Here is a 20,621-nt window from a genome sequence, read left to right as displayed (position 1 = left end):
GGAGGGCCCCACCAGGCAATGGGCACATGGCCATAGAAGGACCGCCGTCTCAGGAACCGCTGCACAGGGCCCCACCGTCTCAAGAACCGCTGAACAGGGCCCCGCCGTCTCAAGAACCGCTGAACAGGGCCCCGCCGTCTCCAGCACCGCTCCGCTGGGGACCGCCGTCTTCAGCACCGCTGAACAGGGCCCTGCCGTCTCAAGAACCGCTGAACAGGGCCCCGCCATCTCCAGAACCGCTCCGCTGGGGACCGCCATCTCAGGAACCGCTGAACAGGGCCCCACCGTCTCAAGAACCGCTGAACAGGGCCCCGCCGTCTCAAGAACCGCTGAACAGGGCCCCGCCGTCTCCAGCACCGCTGAACAGCGCCCGCCGTCTCCAGCACCGCTCCGCTGGGGACCGCCGTCTCAAGAACCGCTGAACAGGGCCCCGCCGTCTCCAGCACCGCTCCGCTGGGGACCGCCGTCTCAGGAACCGCTGAACAGGGCCCGCCGTCTCAAGAACCGCTGAACAGGGCCCCGCCGTCTCAAGAACCGCTGAACAGGGCCCGCCGTCTCCAGCACCGCTGAACAGGGCCCCGCCGTCTCCAGCACCGCTCCGCTGGGGACCGCCGTCTCAAGAACCGCTGAACAGGGCCCGCCGTCTCCAGCACCGCTCCGCTGGGGACCGCCGTCTCCAGCACCGCTGAACAGGGCCCCGCCGTCTCAAGAACCGCTGAACTGGGCAAGCACCGCTGAACAGGGCAAGCACCGCTGAACAGGGCATGCACCGCTGAACAGGTCAAGCACCGCTGAACTGGGCAAGCACCGCTGAACTGGGCAAGCACCGCTGAACTGGGCAAGCACCGCTGAACAGGGCAAGCACCGCTGAACAGGTCAAGCACCGCTGAACTGGGCAAGCACCGCTGAACAGGGCATGCACCGCTGAACAGGTCAAGCACCGCTGAACTGGGCAAGCACCGCTGAACAGGGCAAGCACCGCTGAACTGGGCAAGCACCGCTGAACTGGGCAAGCACCGCTGAACTGGGCAAGCACCGCTGAACAGGGCAAGCACCGCTGAACAGGTCAAGCACCGCTGAACTGGGCAAGCACCGCTGAACAGGGCAAGCACTGCTGAACAGGGCAAGCACCGCTGAACTGGGCATGCACCGCTGAACAGGTCAAGCACCGCTGAACTGGGCAAGCACCGCTGAACTGGGCAAGCACCGCTGAACTGGGCCCTTCAAGTCAAGCACCGCTGGCCCTTTGGCAGACGTGGCAGGGCAGGATCTGTCTCGGGCAGGGCTGCAGGATGTCCTCTGGGCACCATGCCTCCTCCAGTACCAGTGGAGTCTGTTATGGACTTTTGAGACTGTGGCTTTGCTCTCCCCAGGATGGCCCAGTGGGCAGGCCACCCACTTGTGAGACTTTTGAGACTGTGGCTTTGCTCTCCCCAGGATGGCCCAGTGGGCAGGCCACCCACTGTATGGACTGTTGAGACTGTGGCTTTGCTCTCCCCAGGATGGCCCAGTGGGCAGGCCACCCACTGTATGGACTTTTGAGACTGTGGCTTTGCTCTCCCCAGGATGGCCCAGTGGGCAGGCCACCCACTTGTGAGACTTTTGAGACTGTGGCTTTGCTCTCCCCAGGATGGCCCAGTGGGCAGGCCACCCACTGTATGGACTGTTGAGACTGTGGCTTTGCTCTCCCCAGGATGGCCCAGTGGGCAGGCCACCCACTGTATGGACTTTTGAGACTGTGGCTTTGCTCTCCCCAGGATGGCCCAGTGGGCAGGCCACCCACTGTATGGACTGTTGAGACTGTGGCTTTGCTCTCCCCAGGATGGCCCAGTGGGCAGGCCACCCACTTGTGAGACTTTGGAGACTGTGGCTTTGCAATCCCCAGGATGGGACAGAGGTCATGGAGGCCCCTGGTGGATCTGGCGTCGTGTACTCAAGTGGCTGAGGTGCCCCCCCTTCCCTTCCCCCTGAGGTGCCTGTCTTTTTTCAATCTGATGCCCCTGCAGTGTTCTCTCCGTGGTGATCTTGTTTTGGGACTGGGCCTTGCCCATTTGCTTAGGACCCCATGGTCCACGGACAGTCGGTGGACTACTGAAAGTACCTGTAAATATTGTGTATATAGTTTATTTATTTTTTTAACAATTTGGTGACCATTTTTTAATATATCCGCCTGTTTGATATCTATTCCTTTGGTCTTTGCATTATTTCGGGGGGGTGGTTTGGGGGTTGTAACAGTGATCTATTGGAATGCATTGATGTGTGTGGTTTAGTGGGTGTGGGTGGGTGGGTGTGTGGCCGTAATTTTTTCCCTCCCCTGTGTCGTAGGTGCAGTACTCACCGATGTCTTCCGCGCCGCCGGGCGTGCTCCTGGAAGAGGAGCAGGTATAGAAGTGCGGGGAGGACCTGGATCTCGGGTTCCATGCTCTCGAAATTCCGCGTGGAGTGTGTCGAGGTGAGCGTTTTCCCGTTTGTAGTCTGTTTCCGCCGTGTTTTTATCGGCGCGGCTCCCGCCCCGGAAAAGGTGGCGGATCGGTGGGTCGTTATCGGGTAGGCGGTACATTGTCTCCCGCCGGGCTGTTGCCGGTGACCGCCAGGCTGTTTGTTTGTACCGCCGTGGCGGTCGGAGTGTTGAAGCGGCGGTCTCTGTTGGCGGTAACCGCCAGGGTCAGAATTCCATTTTTTGAACCGCCAGCCTGTCGGCGGAATGGCCGCCGCTTTAACACCGACCGCCAAGGTTGGAATGAGGGCCTGTGTTACCAAACCTTAGAGTAACTCTTAGAGAGTGGAATTGCCTACTCACATGGAAACAACTAGAGAGTTCCCCAATTGCCTCAGTGGCCTTTCTTAATTTATGAGTCAACTACCACTATTTTGACCTGGGCTACATTACGGTCGACCTAAAATTGCATCGTCATCCACGTTTACACCAGTGACTATCATTGGCAGTTTATTTTATCTTGCTATTTAAACTTGAAACTTTAAAATATTCATATCTTTGGTTCCCCTTATTAAATTTGTGCCATTTTGGTGTCATCATGTTTAATAAACTTTACTCTAGTTTTCTAATACAGTTTGGGATTTTATTGCTTGGTATTTTGACTTTGTTATTGTTTTGGAACCTCATAAATACTTTACCATTCCCCTACATTAAGCCTGTCTGCTCTGTGCCTTAGGCACCAGGTGATTTAGCTCATGTTCATTTAGGGGCTTTGAGGGTTCTCATCGACAAGTGTTGAGACTATTCCTTGAGACAGGCAATTGCCCATCCCAAATAATAATCCAATGTCTTACATGGGTGCTCAGCGGTGGAATCCAGGACTTTTGTTTTTGAGAACAATGCAGTGAGTTTAGTTAAAATTAAACTCCATTTTAAATTAACAGCAACAGTTTGCTTTTGGAGTTTTAGGTGACTTTCAGGTTTTCAATTGGCTCATTTTTGTTTTTTCTTGACTGTTGCCAGCAGTCCCACCACTACTGCTAGAGGCACTAGAGTTTGATGTATTAGCGGTGGTAGGCTCAGGGGGTTTACCTGGGCAGGACTTATCCCTTGGCCTATGGCCTTTAGTTTTACACATATAGCACCGAGGCTTTTTAATGTGTGTGGGTTGTTAAGAACAGGAAGAAGATGATTTATCCCCACCCCCAGAAGAGTGTTTAGGATGTGAAGAAGGATCTTTAGTTTTACTTGTATCCCCATGTTTATCCTGAGATTTCTCACCATCTTTATTCTTGCCATCCTTGTCACCACCTGTATGAACTTTTCTGTTCACTCTTGTTCTGACCCATTTGTCTGTCTTCTTTCCCAATTCTTGGGGAGAGGTCAGCTCTGAGTCTACCAAGTATTGGTGCAACAAATCAGACCCACAATTGTTCAAAATATGCTCTCTCAGGATTAGATTATTCAGGATTTTATTGTCAGTCACCTTGCTGCCATGTAACCAACCCTCCAAGGCCTTCACTGAACAGTCTACAAAGTCTGTCCAGTCTTGAGAGGACTCTTTTCTGGTGTCTCTGAACTTAATCCTGTATTGTTCAGTGGTTAAGCCAAATCCATCCAAGAGTGCACCTTTCAAAACTTTGTAATTATTAGCATCACTTTCTCTGACAGTAAGGAGACTATCCCCACCCTACCCCTACCAGTGAAAGATAGCCACACAATAGCAGCCCACTACCTTTGGGGGACCATCTGTACCATACAGGCCCTCCCAAGTGTAACAAACCACTTGTTAATGCCACCCCCCCCCTTGTAAGGGGGTACTTTCTTATGCAGGTTTCTGGAATCTTGTTCTCTCACAGGATTGCTATCAAAAACTCTGCTGCTGCCACCATGGGGAACTAACCCCAACCTCTGTCTTTCCCTCTCTACATCCAGAGATTCCCTGTCTAAGGCCAGCTGCTGCTGTTTTAGCTTCAGCCTGGCCTCTTCCAACCTCAGCTTTCTGAGTTCCCTTTCCATCAGGTTATCCTCAGGGTGGGAGGCTTGGGAAGTGTGAGACACAGAAGAAATGTGGGAATTGGCAGAGTGAGACCAGTCCCTAACTGGCTGGACTCTAGTAACCTGGCCTTTAGGAGTGAAAGGTGCCCTACTAGAGTGTGACCCCCTCCCACTACCAGTGTCACTAGATGGCCTGTTAGCTGGCAGGTCTTTGGAAGAACCCTCCCCAGCATCCTCAGGGGACTTGCTGGGTACCCCCCTCCTCTACCTCCTGATCCTGGGATGGGCCAGACTGGTTCTGGTCACTTTCTAGGAGAAGGCTAAGGAGAAGATCTTTGGTAGGATTCTTGCCAATTCTTAAACCACTTTTAATGCAGAGACCTCTCAAACTTTTAAAGTTTAAACTACCATATGTTACATGGACAAGTGTGGGAGTAAGTTCTACTGCAGACATGATTGTTAGAAAGGGTTTAGAACAGAGAGTAAAACGTTTTAGAAACGTTTAGAGAAAAGAGAAAAACGTTTTTAAACTTTTCAAAACTTTTGAAAACTTTTCTGAAACTTTTTAGAGAGTTTAAAGAAAGAAAGTTAAACTTTTTAGGTTAACTGTGTATATTCTGAAGTATTTGGTATATGTTTTTCTTATAAAAAAGCACCAATGGCAAAGTGGTAAAGCAGTTATAAGTACTTATCCCACCACTGCCACCAATGTAGGAGGCTGGCCTGGATTATAGTGGGTACCTGTTGGTACTTACACCTTGTGCCAGGTCCAGTTATCCCTTATTAGTAGATTAGTAGTGTTCTAGCACCTCTTTAGGCTGATAGGGGTAGCTATAGCAGAGCAGCTTAGGCTGAACTAGGAGACATGCAAAGCTCCTACTATACCACTTATATCATATAGCACTATACCATAAGAAACACAATACTCAGAGTTAATAAACATAAAGGTATTTTATTTTAGTGACAATATGCCAAAAGTATCTCAGAGGATATACTCCCTTAGGAGGTAATTAAATTATACACACAAACCAAAATCAGGTAAGTAAACTGTTAGAAAAGTAGTGCAAACACTGTATAATACAATAGGATGCCATAGGACACAATAGGCCTAGGGGAACACAAAACATATACTCCAAAAGTGGAATGCGAACCACAAATGGACCCCAGGCCTAGTGTAGTGTGTAGAGGGTCGCTGGGTGTAAGAGAACACTAAGGGTATCCAAGATGCCCCACCCCAAGACCCTGAAAAGTAGGAGTAAAGTTGCCCTACTACCCTACTACCCCAGAAAGACAGTAAAGTCGAGATAGGGGATTCTGCAAAGGCAACAACTGACTGCAAAGCACTGAAGACGGATTCCTGGACCTGAGGACCTGCATAGGAAGGGGACCATGTCCAAGAGTCACACAAGTGTCCAGAGAGGACAGAAGCCCACTAAACCCCGAATGAAGGTGAAAAAGGGCTGCCTCCAGGTGGAAGAAGCCAAAGATCCTGCAACAACGGAAGGTGCCAGGAACTTCTCCTTTGGTCAGAAGATGTCCCACAGTGTGCTGGAGGATGCAGAGTTGTTTCCATGCAGAAAGATCACAAACAAACCTTGCTAGCTGAAAGTCATGGTTGAAGATTATGGGTAACTTTGCACCTAACCTTCACTAGGTGAGGGTTAGACATATAGGTGACTTATAAGTTACTTAAGTGCAATGTAAAATGGCTGTGAAATCACATGGACATTATTTCACTCAGGTTGCAGTGGCAGTCCTGTGTAAGAATTGTCTGAACTCCCATTAGGTGGCAAAAGAAATGCTGCAGGCCATAGGGATCCCCTGGAACCCCAATACCCTGGGTACCTAGGTACCATATACTAGGGAATTATAAGGGCGTTCCAGTGTGCCAATCAGAATTGGTAAAAATGGTCACTAGCCTGCAGTGACAATTTTAAAGACAGAGATAGCATAAGCACTGAGGTTCTGGTTAGCAGAGCCTCGGTGACACAGTTAGGCACCACACAGGGAACACATTTTGGCCACAAACTATGAGCACTGGGGTCCTGGCTAGCAGGGTCCCAGTGAGACATATAAAACACACTTACAAATAGGGTTTTCACTATGAGCACTGGGGTCCTGGCTAGCAGGATCCCAGTGAGACAGTAAAAACACCCTGACATATACTCACAAACAGGCCAAAAGTGGGGGTAACAAGGCTAGAAAGAGGCGACCTTCCTACATCGACCAGCAGAAGATAACTAAACCTGCTTCCTTTGACCTGAGAGGAGCACTGAAGAACTGGTCCTGCTCCCTACTGTACACAGGGCAAAGACATAGACTCCAAGGGTCAGTTGGCCAAGATCCTGTGTGGCCACAGGGAGACAAAAAGCCACAGGAGGCCTGTTGGAAATTCTGATATTAGTTGTGTGGCAAGCACAAGTAACAGTTCGTCAATTGCCCTTAGTGGGAACCAAACATCCCATTATAACGTTTGACTCTCACAGTGTAGCAAGCTGGAGAAGTCTAAGGCCAACTTAAGGGAGGTGGTGTGGTCTGGGAATCATCAATCACTGACACGCAATAATAACACTCCATAAATGATTGTCCAGTCAGTACTTTTTCTTTACGCACACACTACTAAGTACTATGCAATAATTTACATATATACATTGGCAGATGGAACATACCATAGCTGACATTATACAACCACTGATGAACCCTAGAGGTGGTCACACAAACATATCAAGAGTCTTCAAACAGTCATGGTGTAATAAAGATATTACTCTGGCATGAATCATTGTCGTAATTGCGATAATGGTGGATCAATAAAACATATGCAATCATCATGTAAACCCAATAACAACATTTATCAAAATACAATTTGTGTTTGTGCATTCTTTCATACACTTAACACTAGTCTGTAATGATCAGAAAAGCATTGTAATGTACCAATATAATCAGTCCCTAGAGAGCATAACCACATGAAAGTAATATGGGAAAAAACATTATAGTGTATTTATACACTCCTCCCCATAGAGAGCATAACCCCTTGCAATATCATTACAGTGTAACTAAATTAAAACGTATTACAGTGCAACCATATATTCAACCTCTAGAGAGGGCAGTGCATACAGTTTCAGACCTTCCAGGCCTCTTAAAATGTTAACATACACCAGGCCTCCAGAAGACAACCTATCCTCCAATGTAAAGCAAAAGCTCCAGCCATGAGAGAGCTTAGAAATGCCTTTGTAAGTAGGAAAGATAATGATTTTGACCCCCCCCAACTTAGGGTGGGGACACAAAAGATGGTCCAGGGAGAAAGCGCTCATGGTGCTGGGTATTTTGGTGGTGGTCACATTGTCCTAGGACCACCACAAGCAAATGTATGGGCAAAAATGTGTTCTGAACAAGAGGCCCCGCAAGGCATTATGGTGCGAATTTCCCCGAGTGCAGTACATTTTATAGTAGTAGCTCTCCCACTGTACCAGAAAGACGCGCTGAGGTTTTATTTGGATTTTTCTATTTAGAAGGCTGCAATTTCAATGTTTTTACATGTGGGGGTGCCCGGTTTGACCCGGGCACCCCAGAGATGGCCTCTGTTGGAGGGCAGCTCGTGGAGCCCACCCACTGCTGCCCTTGCCTGCTCTGCACACTGGGAGCACGTCCATGTGTTGCCATAGGAGCCGGCAGTCCCTTTGCATGTCTGCCCACTCCAGCAGGCAGACGGATGATGTTTGAGCTAGTTCCTTGGTGTGAGAAAGTAGCCTCTTTCTAGCCTTGTTACCCCCACTTTTGGCCTGTTTGTGAGTGTATGTCAGGGTGTTTTCACTGTCTCACTGGGATCCTGCCAGCCAGGCCCCAGTGCTCATAGTGAAAACCCTATGTTTTCAGTATGTTTGTTATGTGTCACTGGGACCCTGCTAGCCAGGACCCCAGTGCTCATAAGTTTGTGACCTATATGTATGTGTTCTTGCCTAACTGTCTCACTGAGGCTCTGCTAACCAGAACCTCAGTGGTTATGCTCTCTCTGTACAAATTGTCACTAACAGGCTAGTGACCAATTTCACCAATTTACATTGGCATACTGGAACACCCTTTTAATTTCCTAGTATATGGTACTGAGGTACCCAGGGTATTGGGGTTCCAGGAGATCCCTATGGGCTGCAGCATTTCTTGTGCCACCCATAGGGAGATCTGACAATTCTTACACAGGCCTGCCAGTGCAGCCTGAGTGAAATAACGTCCACGTTATTTCACAGCCATTTACCACTGCACTTAAGTAACTTATAAGTCACCTATATGTCTAACCTTTACCTGGTAAAGGTTGGGTGCTAAGTTACTTAGTGTGTGGGCACCCTGGCACTAGCCAAGGTGCTCCCACATTGTTCAGAGCAAATTCCCCGGACTTTGTGAGTGCGGGGACACCATTACACGCGTGCACTATACATATGTCACGACATATGTATAGCGTCACAATGGTAACTCCGAACATGGCCATGTAACATGTCTAGGATCATGGAATTGTCACCCCAATGCCATTCTGGCATTGGGGAGACAATTCCATGATCCCCCGAGTCTCTAGCTCAGACCCGGGTACTGCCAAACTACCTTTCCCGGGGTTTCGCTGCTGCTGCTGCCAACCCCTCAGACAGGTTTCTGCCCCCCTAGGGTCCAGCCAGGCTTGGCCCAGGAAGGCAGAGCAAAGGACTTCCTCAGAGAGAGGGTGTTACACCCTCTCCCTTTGGAAAAAGGTGTCAGGGCTGGGGAGGAGTAGCCTCCCCCAGCCTCTGGAAATGCTTTGAAGGGCACAGATAATGCCCATCTCTGCATAAGCCAGTCTGCACCAGTTCAGGGATCCCTCAGCCCTGCTCTGGCGTGAAACTGGACAAAGGAAAGGGGAGTGACCACTCCCCTGACCTGCACCTCCCCTGGGAGGTGCCCAGAGCTCCTCCAGTGTGCTCCAGACCTCTGCCATCTTGGAAACAGAGGTGCTGCTGGCACACTGGACTGCTCTGAGTGGCCAGTGCCAGCAGGTGATGTCAGAGACTCCTTCTGATAGGCTTCTTCAGGTGTTGCTAGCCTATCCTCTCTCCTAAGTAGCCAAACCCTCTTTTCTGGCTATTTAGGGTCTCTGCTTTGGGGAATTCCTTAGATAACGAATGCAAGAGCTCATCAGAGTTCCTCTGCATCTCTCTCTTCACCTTCTGCCAAGGAATCGACTGCTGACCGCGCTGGAAGCCTGCAAATCTGCAACAAAGTAGCAAAGACGACTACTGCGACCTTGTAACGCTGATCCTGCCGCCTTCTCGACTGTTTTCCTGGTGGTGCATGCTGTGGGGGTAGTCTGCCTCCTCTCTGCACTATAAGCTCTGAAGAAATCTCCAGTGGGTCGACGGAATCTTCCCCCTGCAACCGCAGGCACTAAAGAACTGCATCACCGGTCCTCTGGGTCTCTTCTCAGCACGACGAGCGAGATCCCTTGAACTCAGCAACTCTGTCCAAGTGACTCCCACAGTCCAGTGACTCTTCAGTCCAAGTTTGGAGGAGGTAAGTCCTTGCCTCCCCACGCTAGACCGCATTGCTGGGAACCGCGTGTTTTGCAGCACTCTCCGAGGATTTCCTTTGTGCACAGCCAAGCCTAGGTCCCCGGCACTCTAACCTGCATTGCACAACCTCCTGAGTTGTCCTCCGGCATCGTGGGACTCTCTTGTGCAACTTCGGGTGAGCACCGATTCACTCCACTTCGTAGTGCCTGTTCCGGCACTTCTGCGGGTGCTGCTTGCTTCTGAGTGGGCTCCTTGTCTTGCTGGAAACCCCCTCTGTCCCCTCACGCAACTGGTGACATCCTGGTCCCTCCTGGGCCACAGCAGCATCCAAAAACCCTAACCGCGAGCTTTGCAGCTAGCAAGGCTTGTTTGCGGTCTTTCTGCGGGAAAACACTTCTGCACGACTCTTCACGACGTGGGACATCCATCCTCCAAAGGGGAAGTTTCTAGCCCTTGTCGTTCATGCAAAATCCTCAGCTTCTACCATCCGGTGGCAGCTTCTTTGCACCCACAGCTGGCATTTCCTGGGCATCTGCCCACTCCCGACTTGATCGTGACTTTTGGACTTGGTCCCCTTGTTCCACAGGTTCTCTCGTCTGGAAATCCATTGTTGTTGCATTGCTGGTGTTGGTCTTTCCTGCAGAATTCTCCTATCACGACTTTTGTGCTCTTTGGGGAACTTAGGTGCACTTTGCACCCACTTTTCAAGGTCTTGGGGTGGGCTATTTTTCTAACCCTCACTGTTTCCTTACAGTCCCAGCGACCCTCTACGAGGTCACATAGGTTTGGGGTCCATTCGTGGTTCGCATTCCACTTCTAGAGTATATGGCCCCTATCCCTATGTGCCCCCATTGCATTCTATTGTGACTATACATTGTTTGCACTGTTTTCTATTGCTATTACTGCATATTTTGGTATTGTGTACATATATATTGTGTATATTTGCTATCCTCATACTGAGGGTACTCACTGAGATACTTTTGCCATATTGTCATAAAAATAAAGTACCTTTATTTTTAGTATATCTGTGTATTGTGTTTTCTTATGATATTGTGCATATGACACTAGTGGTACTGTAGGAGCTTCACTCGTCTCCTAGTTCAGCCTAAGCTGCTCTGCTAAGCTACCTTTTCTATCAGCCTAAGCTGCTAGACACCCCTCTACACTAATAAGGGATACCTGGGCCTGGTGCAAGGTGTAAGTACCCCTTGGTACTCACTACAAGCCAGTCCAGCCTCCTACATTGGTTGTGCAGCGGTGGGATAAGTACTTTGCAACTACTTACCACTTTTGTCATTGTACTTTTCATAAGAGAAAAATATGCAAAACAAGTTCAGTGTATGTACACCTAACCAAAAAGTTTTGCTTTTCTTCTCTCACTTCTTTACTAAGTGCTGAAAAGTACCTCTAAACTTTCTAAAAAGTTCTTAAAAAGTTTTAAAAGTTTTTTTCTGTCTTTCAAAAAGTTCTGAAAAACTTTTTGCTCACTTTTTCTATCCCTTAAACACTGTCTAAAATGTCTGGTACAGGCCAAACTCTTGATCTGTCCAACATAGCTTATGATAACCTTAACTGGAAGGAAGCAAGGAGTCTCTGCATAGATAGAGGTTTAGGGGTAGGGAAGAATCCCTCAAGACAACTGTTGGTTAATATGCTCATTGAACAAGATAAGACCTTAGGTGGCACTTCTGGTGAGAAATTAGCTGATGGTTCCCAATCTGATCCTGGGGCACCCCTAGCAAAAGATTTGGGAGGGACTCTTCTCAACCTGCCCTCTGGGCTTAGAGGGGGCGGGGCTTAGAGGGGGAACAACCACCCCGCCCCCTTTTTCAAAACAGCGCCATCTGCTCTCACCCTTACCCCAGTAACACACACAGCGCCATCTGCTCTCACCCCTACCCCAGTAACACACACTGCGCCATCTGCACACAGCGCCATCTGCTCCCACCTCTACCCCAGTAACACACACAGCGCCATCTGCTCCCACCCCTACCCCAGTAACACACACAGCGCCATCTGCACACAGCGCCATCTGCTCCCACCCCTACCCCAGTAACACACACAGTGCCATCTGCACACAGCGCCATCTGCTCTCACCCCTACCCCAGTAACACACACACAGCGCACACACACAGCGCCATCTGCTCTCACCCCTACCCCAGTAACACACACACAGCGCACACACACAGCGCCATCTGCTCTCACCCCTACCCCAGTAACACACACACACAGCGTGCACACACACAGCGCCATCTGCTCTCACCCCTACCCCAGTAACACACACACACAGCGCACACACACAGCGCCATCTGCTCTCACCCCTACCCCAGTAACACACACACACAGCGCGCACACACACAGCGCCATCTGCTCTCACCCCTACCCCAGTAACACACACACACAGCGCACACACACAGCGCAATCTGCTCTCACGCTTACCCCAGTAACACACACTACATTAAAAACAAATAAATAAATAACCAAAGAGCCTTACCTGACTCAAAGCACTGTAAAGATGCCACAAATGTAGAACAGCAGGCAGGCAGGCGGGCAGCAGACGTGGAGCCGGTGACAGGAAGCAGACGACAAAGCCCCGTAAAAGTTAGCTGCAAGCGCTGACTTTTATGGGGCTTTGGCTTCTAGGATCGTCAGGGTAACGCCATAAACAATGGCCGCCGTAGTAAACATAGAGGAGGGCCGCGGGAGCATGCGCAAGGAAGCCACTGTTGCTCCCGCGGCCCTCTTCTATGTTTACATACTGCGGCCATTATGATATGGCGTTTGTTGTGCGTCTCGTGGGCCGCCAAGCTAGGTCCGTGGGGCCACTGGCGGCCCGCGGGCCGTACTTTGAGTACCGTTGGTCTAGCTTATCGGTGGTGAGTAATGTTGCATTAGTAAAGGCAATTAGAGTTTGTCAAGGGCTTCCCATGAAAATGAGAAGAAAGTTCTGTCTGTTGCTTTGAGCTCGTTCCTGGTGTAGGGTTCTCTTGGGGTGTTTTCTGTCCTCTGGGGAGGTGCGTTGTTTATATGCAGGCCGGACTCGGGCCCCTCATTGAGGTGACAGGTTTCCTGGCTAATCCACCTCAGGCCTTCTTTTAATGTGCTTGTTATTCTTGGTTTCTTTGACACCCTTTTCTGTGATCCGCCTAGGGCCTAGGACTCAGATGTTTCCTTTGTGACCAATTCATGGCCCTCTACTGTAATTGTCAGTGATAGGGGTAACCCCTATTTGGGGTTGAGGGGGACTGCTTCAAGGGGCGTATTCGAAGGTTATCTGAAGACAGACTCACTAGGCTCATTAAATCTGGCATTGATTCTCTTGCAGGCCTAAGAGTGGGTAAACCGTCCCATGTTATTGTGCCATTGCTGGACGAGCTCCAGCTTAGATGTTCCATACCAGGTTCTTGTAGCGCCCCTTGTGGCTCCAATGGAGAAGTTCTGACTGAAGGGTAGCTTTTCCTAGTAGAAATAAAAAACATCCTTTATTGATTTGACACCAGCTGGCCCCTTCCTGAGCTCACTGTGTGCTGGACTGGGCATTGGTATTACGGTTGCCCCCTTCGTGGAATATGGCAGCTCTGGTCGTAAGGGGGGATCCTTTACCCTCCTTCAGGGGCATTTCCTTATTACTCGAAGAGGTCTTCTGCTTTTTCATTACGTTTTGAGGTTTATCGTGTGCCATATGAAGGAGAGAGCTCCGTGTTTTCATACTGTCACCCACTGCTGAGGGAGTGAAGTCCAATGAAGATAAGACTAGAGCGTCGATTACACTTGCTTCTTTTTATCCATTTTGTCTTTTCCTCTTATGTTTATGGTTAATGCTGTCTGCAGCAAACCAGCCTGGCCCGTATTTCCTACCTAGTTCCAAAGGTGGATTTGGAGCGGTTGCAACCTGCGCCACACGCGCACCACCTAGGGGTCTAGGGGGATTGTTACTGCCGGTCTAAACTGTGAGTTGAGCTGTAGGATTAACAGTCCAAGGCTGTGCAGGGGAGGAGGGCAGGGGGTGGTGAGCTCGCACAGTGGTGCAAGCTGCACCGGGAGCTAGGCCGGCCACCTCCACGCCACTCCAGCTGGACCCTGGGGTCACGACGCTAACACCACGACCACACTCACCTCTGGCCAAAACAGGCCCCCGCTGTCCACCACTGTCCACTACTCGGAGACAGCCTTCCTCATTCTGGAATCTCTGGAATACCCTTGTGGAGCCGGGGCGGGGTAAGCGGTTCTTGGGTGGGCCTAATTAACCGAGTAAGATCGTCCTAATGGGCTGCCAGACACCACTGAACAGTGCTTAATTTGTAAGTGCAGGTGGTCAGCACCGGAAACAACAAGCACAAATTAAGCACTACCACCGAACATTGGACGCTAATGCCACGCTTCCTGCTCTGGGTGCTGCCGCCTGCTGGCTGCCCCACCTCCTCCGCCGTCTCATGTGCTGGACACATTCTCAGGCTCCTGCAGCCAATTATTGCTCCCATCTGTCCATTTGAATATCTGGCTGCAGCCCCGTTTCGCGTGCTTCGGTGGCAAATCCAGCCAAAATTAAAACCTGTCACCCCCGCTGTTGGCATGGGGCCAGATTGCTTTCCCCTTGCCGTGCCCACTCCTTTGGCCGTTACACCTCGAGTCTTGATGCGCTTTCACGCATCTCACCAGCCACATCAAATGTCTTTTATAGACATTTGGACAAATGAAGTTGTAGTTCTATGTGAGTTATTACTAACGTCTGATAATTTGCTTTTCTCATTTGGAGATAAACAAACACATTTTCATATTTGAAAATCCCCATTTTAGTGCAAGCCTAGCTCTTTCTGGTAGACATTCATGCATTTACATTGAGAATTTCTCTGTTTTGCCTCATACCAGATGTATTCTGCTTATAAACTAGCATTCCTGAAAAAATGTCCAAATATTTAGCTTAGCTTAGTTTAGTGCCGTTTTTGTTAATGACAATTTGCCTTTTTTTAAAAGAAATAAAGTCCAGTCAGTATATCACTAACATTGAGCACTGGGCGACTTATGCAATTTCCAAGGCTTAAGCCAGCTTGCACCGGCGGTCACTGTCTCTGGTCTATGGGTTCTGTACTGAGGCATGCCATACTTATAGCCCTTTGTAGTCAGCACAACCATTTTGCTTTTAAGAAAGCTCTTAAACTGTTCAGGTTTTGCTGACTTTTTTACCTGGGCCTCTGCAAGTTCCTCCTGCTGGCCAGAGACATTTTTAGGCACAGGCAAAGTGGACAATTGCCCAGGGTCCCCATCTCCCAAGGGGGCCATGGGAAAGTGAACTTTCTCTCTGTCTCACATCTGTCTACCTCTCCGTCTTGATCTTCGACATATTATTCAATTTTGCTTGGCATCATGAATGAGCAGAAATGAGCAATAAAATACAAAGTTTTTCTAAACAGGGGTGCCTGAAATATATCATGACCGGGGCCCCCAAAAACTTTAAGATCACAATACTGTTGGTTATCAACTTGTCTAGAGCTCGATGCTCTTGAGCTACTGAGTATCAAACAAATAACAACATTCTTGACTCTTTCTTGTTCTACACTGCAGTTCTTCGAACTTCTCTGAGAGTGGCAGACCTCCATATCTGTACTTAGGCAATTTTTGGAACATGTGAAATTAGTAAAGCTCATTTATCATACTAGCAATGTAATTTCTGTTTTATGGAGTACCATGCACCTATTTGACATTCATTAAAGCCTTATGATGCCTATTTCCAAAATGAAACAAGTGCGACAATACTTTATTACTCATTTGAAGTGCTGCCAACTCCACAATATTTCTTCTCAATTTTTTTTGCCTAGTAAAAATAATTTAGATTTATTTTTAGATGCAGTTAAATGGATATTTTTATGTAACAAGTATATCCCTTGCAAAGCCAAAGTTATGTAAATTATGGTAATTTAATATTAATAATAGTAATACTACATTTTGCAGATGTCCATTTTAATCCTGTTATATTATTTGTATTTTTTTGCAAGTACACAAATGTTAGTTCTTCACCAGAATAGGTCAGAGTCGTAGTTCTCTACTGATAAGAAAGTAACACATTTTAAAACATGCAAAATCATCCATAGCTCCTCCATGGGATATTTTGAGATGATATGCCAAGGTGGGCAGGTGGAAGAGTACCAAAACATTGTTTTCCTATGTTAATTCCTACAGTAACTTTTAGGAAGAGATACATACAAAATGGCTGAACTGACTTACACCAATTTTGGCTCAAAGTTCTGACTTAGAAAACATGCTTTTCATTATTTTGTATAAATTAATTCAGCCATTTTCATTAAATGTGCATTTAGAAGGGTGCACGAGGTGATGAGTTTAAAATCATAGAAATTCCTGGAGGGTTTGTCCCACTGGAGTTTTGAGGGAGTCCTGCAGTCCAACAAATTACAAAATAGGGCCCTCTGTTTGGCCAAGAGAGATTTCTCTCCAGTCTGCCTTTTTGGATCAAGCAATCTTGAGCGGCTGTAACTTGAAGAAACATTTTGTAGCAGCCATAATAGGACATGGGGACTTGGTTCTCATGTTCAGAAGTTGTTATTAAATAACGCAGAAGGGGGCAGCGTAGTTTTACTCTGAACCCCTGGCAGTGTGGGCAGGGTAGCCCAATGCTGCCATCCTCCTGAGGCAAAAACAAAAGAAAATAGAAAACAAATAAGAAAAAACATGAGTTGAGGGTGAGTGGGAATGAAGGGTGGGGTAGGTTGGGCACCCATGGATGGTTGAGAATGGGCGTAGGGGCTCTAGGCAGTCCATGCCCTGCAGTTGATACCTACTCCATATGGTCAGATGCTTTGTGGGGAGGTGAGTTGTCTGCAAGGCAACACCATGGATGAACATGGATGAACAAAGGCCTTGCATGGTCGAGCATTGTGTGGCCTGCTGGGGGGAGTTGGGCGCAGTGCCTGGCTGGAGGCCAGTCCAAGCTGCTAATCCTTTGCTGTCCATGGCCTAAGGCCATTAGGCTAGGCCCTGCTGCTAAACCACCACCATATACAGCCAACAGCAGTGCTCATCAGGGGAGTTAGGTGAATATGACAACCCCACAGAAATTCACTGATTAAAACGAACATTACAGTGATGTTATAGTTAGTATGGTAATAAGCTCTTATCCTATGTTAACAAACCTCAGAAATATACAGATGTTTTAAAAGTAAGTTATGGTTAGGTGATAGTTAGATATTGAATGAATACAAAAACTACCATCTAAAAACAAAACAAACACTGAAATTCACCAGTTATAGTTTACTGAGCTAATTATAACTTGTGCCCCTCCATGTAAAGCTTACGACCCCACATGTTACTTCACTGATGACATCTGAAATGAATAGTGCCAAAGGCTAAAAAGCACTTGAATTAGGGCAGATAAGACATCAGCCATGTTTGTGACTATGGATCCCACCTGCAAAATTCTAAATAAGGCCTTAAGTGTTTATATTTTAACATGATTTAACATGCAAATATAAAACTCGACCATCACTTGTTTTAAACACCCGGGGTTTTGCCACTAATCTTGGATCACTAGCACCATACATTAAGTTATTCTTGCCTATTACAAGATATAAGGGAACACAAAGAGAGAGCGGTGTTATGCCTTTAATTGATAAAGGAACAACTCAGAAACAGTAAGCAAAGTGTAATTTATTTTTGGATAACAAAAATCACTTACAATTATAAGGTAGAGTCAATTCATCTGTAACATGCTTTGATTTTAAAACTTCCATTTCATGTTTTTTCAGGATTAACATTAGAAAAAAAGAACCAGAGCGAGCTGAAACCTCAAGTTTTAGTGTAGAGATAAGCAAAAGAACCTTGAGCTTGACCAATGGCATCATTTAAGGAATTTTACAGACCAATAGACCAATGGCATATCCTAGGATATTCTATCAGCGGAGGGTACTGTTAATCCTTAGGTTCTTGTTAGAGTTTGGTGGATAGGATACTCAATTATAAAAGTAGCAGATACACCTTCCTGAATAACAAGGACATTATAGCCTATGGAACCTGTCATATGTAGGTCAGGGTATCTGTCATGTTTTGATGGAATATTCTATCCACCAAACTCTAAAAACGGCTCTTAGTTTAACCAATATCACTTGGTCTACATTTATGAAGCTGACAGTGGCACTAAATTGTTTACTGCTCTGATTCTAGTCCTGAAGTCATGTCAGATACTTACACCGGAAGATGCCATATGATGGTAACAGCATTCTGTAATTTCTTGACCAGCTAGAATAAGATCACTTAATGAGCTACTGGTATTTTCTGAGCTGATGGTTCTGGAGCCACATTAACTGCTGGTAGTGCTCTAAATTCAAGAATGGTGTCAAAATGTGTTGTGAGTTGTGCTTGTGACATTTTCAACTTGTGTAGGCAGAACACAAGAGAGGGAACATGATTTACTAGAGCTTTATTAATAAATTATATACTGTAATTATTTCTGAGATTTGGTTTGCACTTCTGCCTTTTTTCACTGGAACATAAATGTTTGCCACAGGGACAGTGATTACTCTATCAATCGACTGGTTAAGTGAGCATAAGTGTAATGAAGACAACATAATCCATTATCACTATTATTTGCATATGACATTTATTTCTAGGAAATGTATTGCTATGTTAGCTGACACCATGTTGCCATCTTGTGTGCCTATGTTTGAGCATAGGCTGCGCAGGCTGCTTCGCTTATGATATATTTAAAGGAGGGGCGGGTTAGCATTAGATGCTCATTGCCACTGAAAGGAAACCCTTACCACTTTCCAAAGCAGTATCAGATTTTGCTCATTTGTGCTTAATGCACATGTGCAAATTTCACGGATGTATGTGAGCAGTTTTTTCTTTCCACAGTTTAGAAACAGTAGTGTAGTGTAGTACACTGACAGTACACACTGAGATAACAATTTGTTTGCACATTCAGTACAGATGCCATCATGAATATCTTTTTGCATTGTCAAGAAATGAAGTACGCCTACTATCCATTACATTAATACAGCCATCAATGAGTTTCTCAAAGTCACGGAATATCAAGGTAACTTGAAATATGTTTCTACTATACTTGGATACAACATCACTGTATAACTCATGTTAATTCTGATGAGAGAGCTATGTAAAAAAAAGTAGTATAAGTGTGGCATTTGTCGTTGACAAAATGAAGACTGTTAACTTATATGGAGTACATGCTTACAGAAACGCACAATGCATCGACACGCGTTAGCTGAAGACTTATACACTTGTACACAGTAATGACCCTGAGTAGCCACAGGCAAGAATGAACATCCATTGCCTAGGCTGCTCTCAATCTGTGAGTTAAAGACAGTGGGTTGTGTAGTTACAGATCAATCCAAATGTCAGAGGCCTTTGCTCCAGATGAAATTATCCACACACATTAAAATAGTGTAATCCCTCAACCTTTACTGTGAATCACAGTAGAACCTTTACCTTGATGGCTTAGATCCAGAAGGAAGCAAGGTGGTATACTGGATTACAATGGAATTATAGTTGATGAGCTACGACCGCCATTAATCACATTTTGAGAAAGACATACTTCTGAAAAGGGAAGAGTATGTGTTGTTAGTAGAGAGGGGTTTTTACTTTTCACTATGAAAATGTTCAACACTGTGGTGGTCATTCTGACCCTGGCGGTAAAAGGCGCTTACCGCCGGTCAGAAGACCGCCATAACCCCGCCGCGGTCGCGGTTAACCGCCACGGTCATTCTGACCCGCAACAGCCAAACCGCCAAAAACCCGACATCCACAAAAGGCCGCCAGACCAGCGGTCGGTGGAAAAGTGGAGATGACCAAACCTCCACCGTCATGCCAACAGAAATACGCCCATACCATTCTGACCCACGAATCCACGCGGCGGTCTTTCAACCGCGGTATTCCATTGGCGGTACACACCGCCGCGGTCAGAATACACACAAACGAACAAAACCCAGCAACATTGGACAATTTGAAATACACACACCTGAGACACATACACACACCACTCCCACACACACAATACAATACAAAACTCGCACCCACATCTCCCACAAACCCCTACGTCCAAAATTTTGATACTGAGACACACAGAGACACCACTGCATAGACTAGAGTACACCATCACACAGAGGCACATCACAACATCACCCACACAATCTACAAGCACTAAACAACACACACCCCACCCAACATACACACCCCTCCATGGCACCACAAAGACACCCCCGCTTCTCTGACGAGGAACTCAGGGTCATGGTGGAGGAAATCGTTCGTGTGGAGCCACAGCTGTTCGGCACACAGGTCCAGTACACCAGCATTGCCCGGAAGATGGAGCTATGGCAAAGGATAGTCGACAGGGTCAACGCTGTGGGACAGCACCCCAGAAATAGGGACGACATCAGGAAGCGATGGAACGACCTACGGGGGAAGGTGCGTTCCATGGTATCCAGGCATAACATCGCCGTGAACAAGACTGGCGGCGGACCCCCACCTCAACCCCCAGAATTTACAGCATGGGAGGAACAAGTCTTGCACATCCTGCATCCTGACGGCCTCGCAGGAGTCGGTGGAGGAATGGACTCTGGTAAGTTGAATCTACAATACTTCTTCCCCCCCACCCCACCTGCATGCCAACTCATACCCCCACCCTCACCCCCACC

The sequence above is a fragment of the Pleurodeles waltl genome, chromosome 7 (genome assembly GCF_031143425.1).
Source record: "Pleurodeles waltl isolate 20211129_DDA chromosome 7, aPleWal1.hap1.20221129, whole genome shotgun sequence".
NCBI lineage: Eukaryota > Metazoa > Chordata > Amphibia > Caudata > Salamandridae > Pleurodeles > Pleurodeles waltl.
This window is presented reverse-complemented; position numbering follows the sequence as displayed.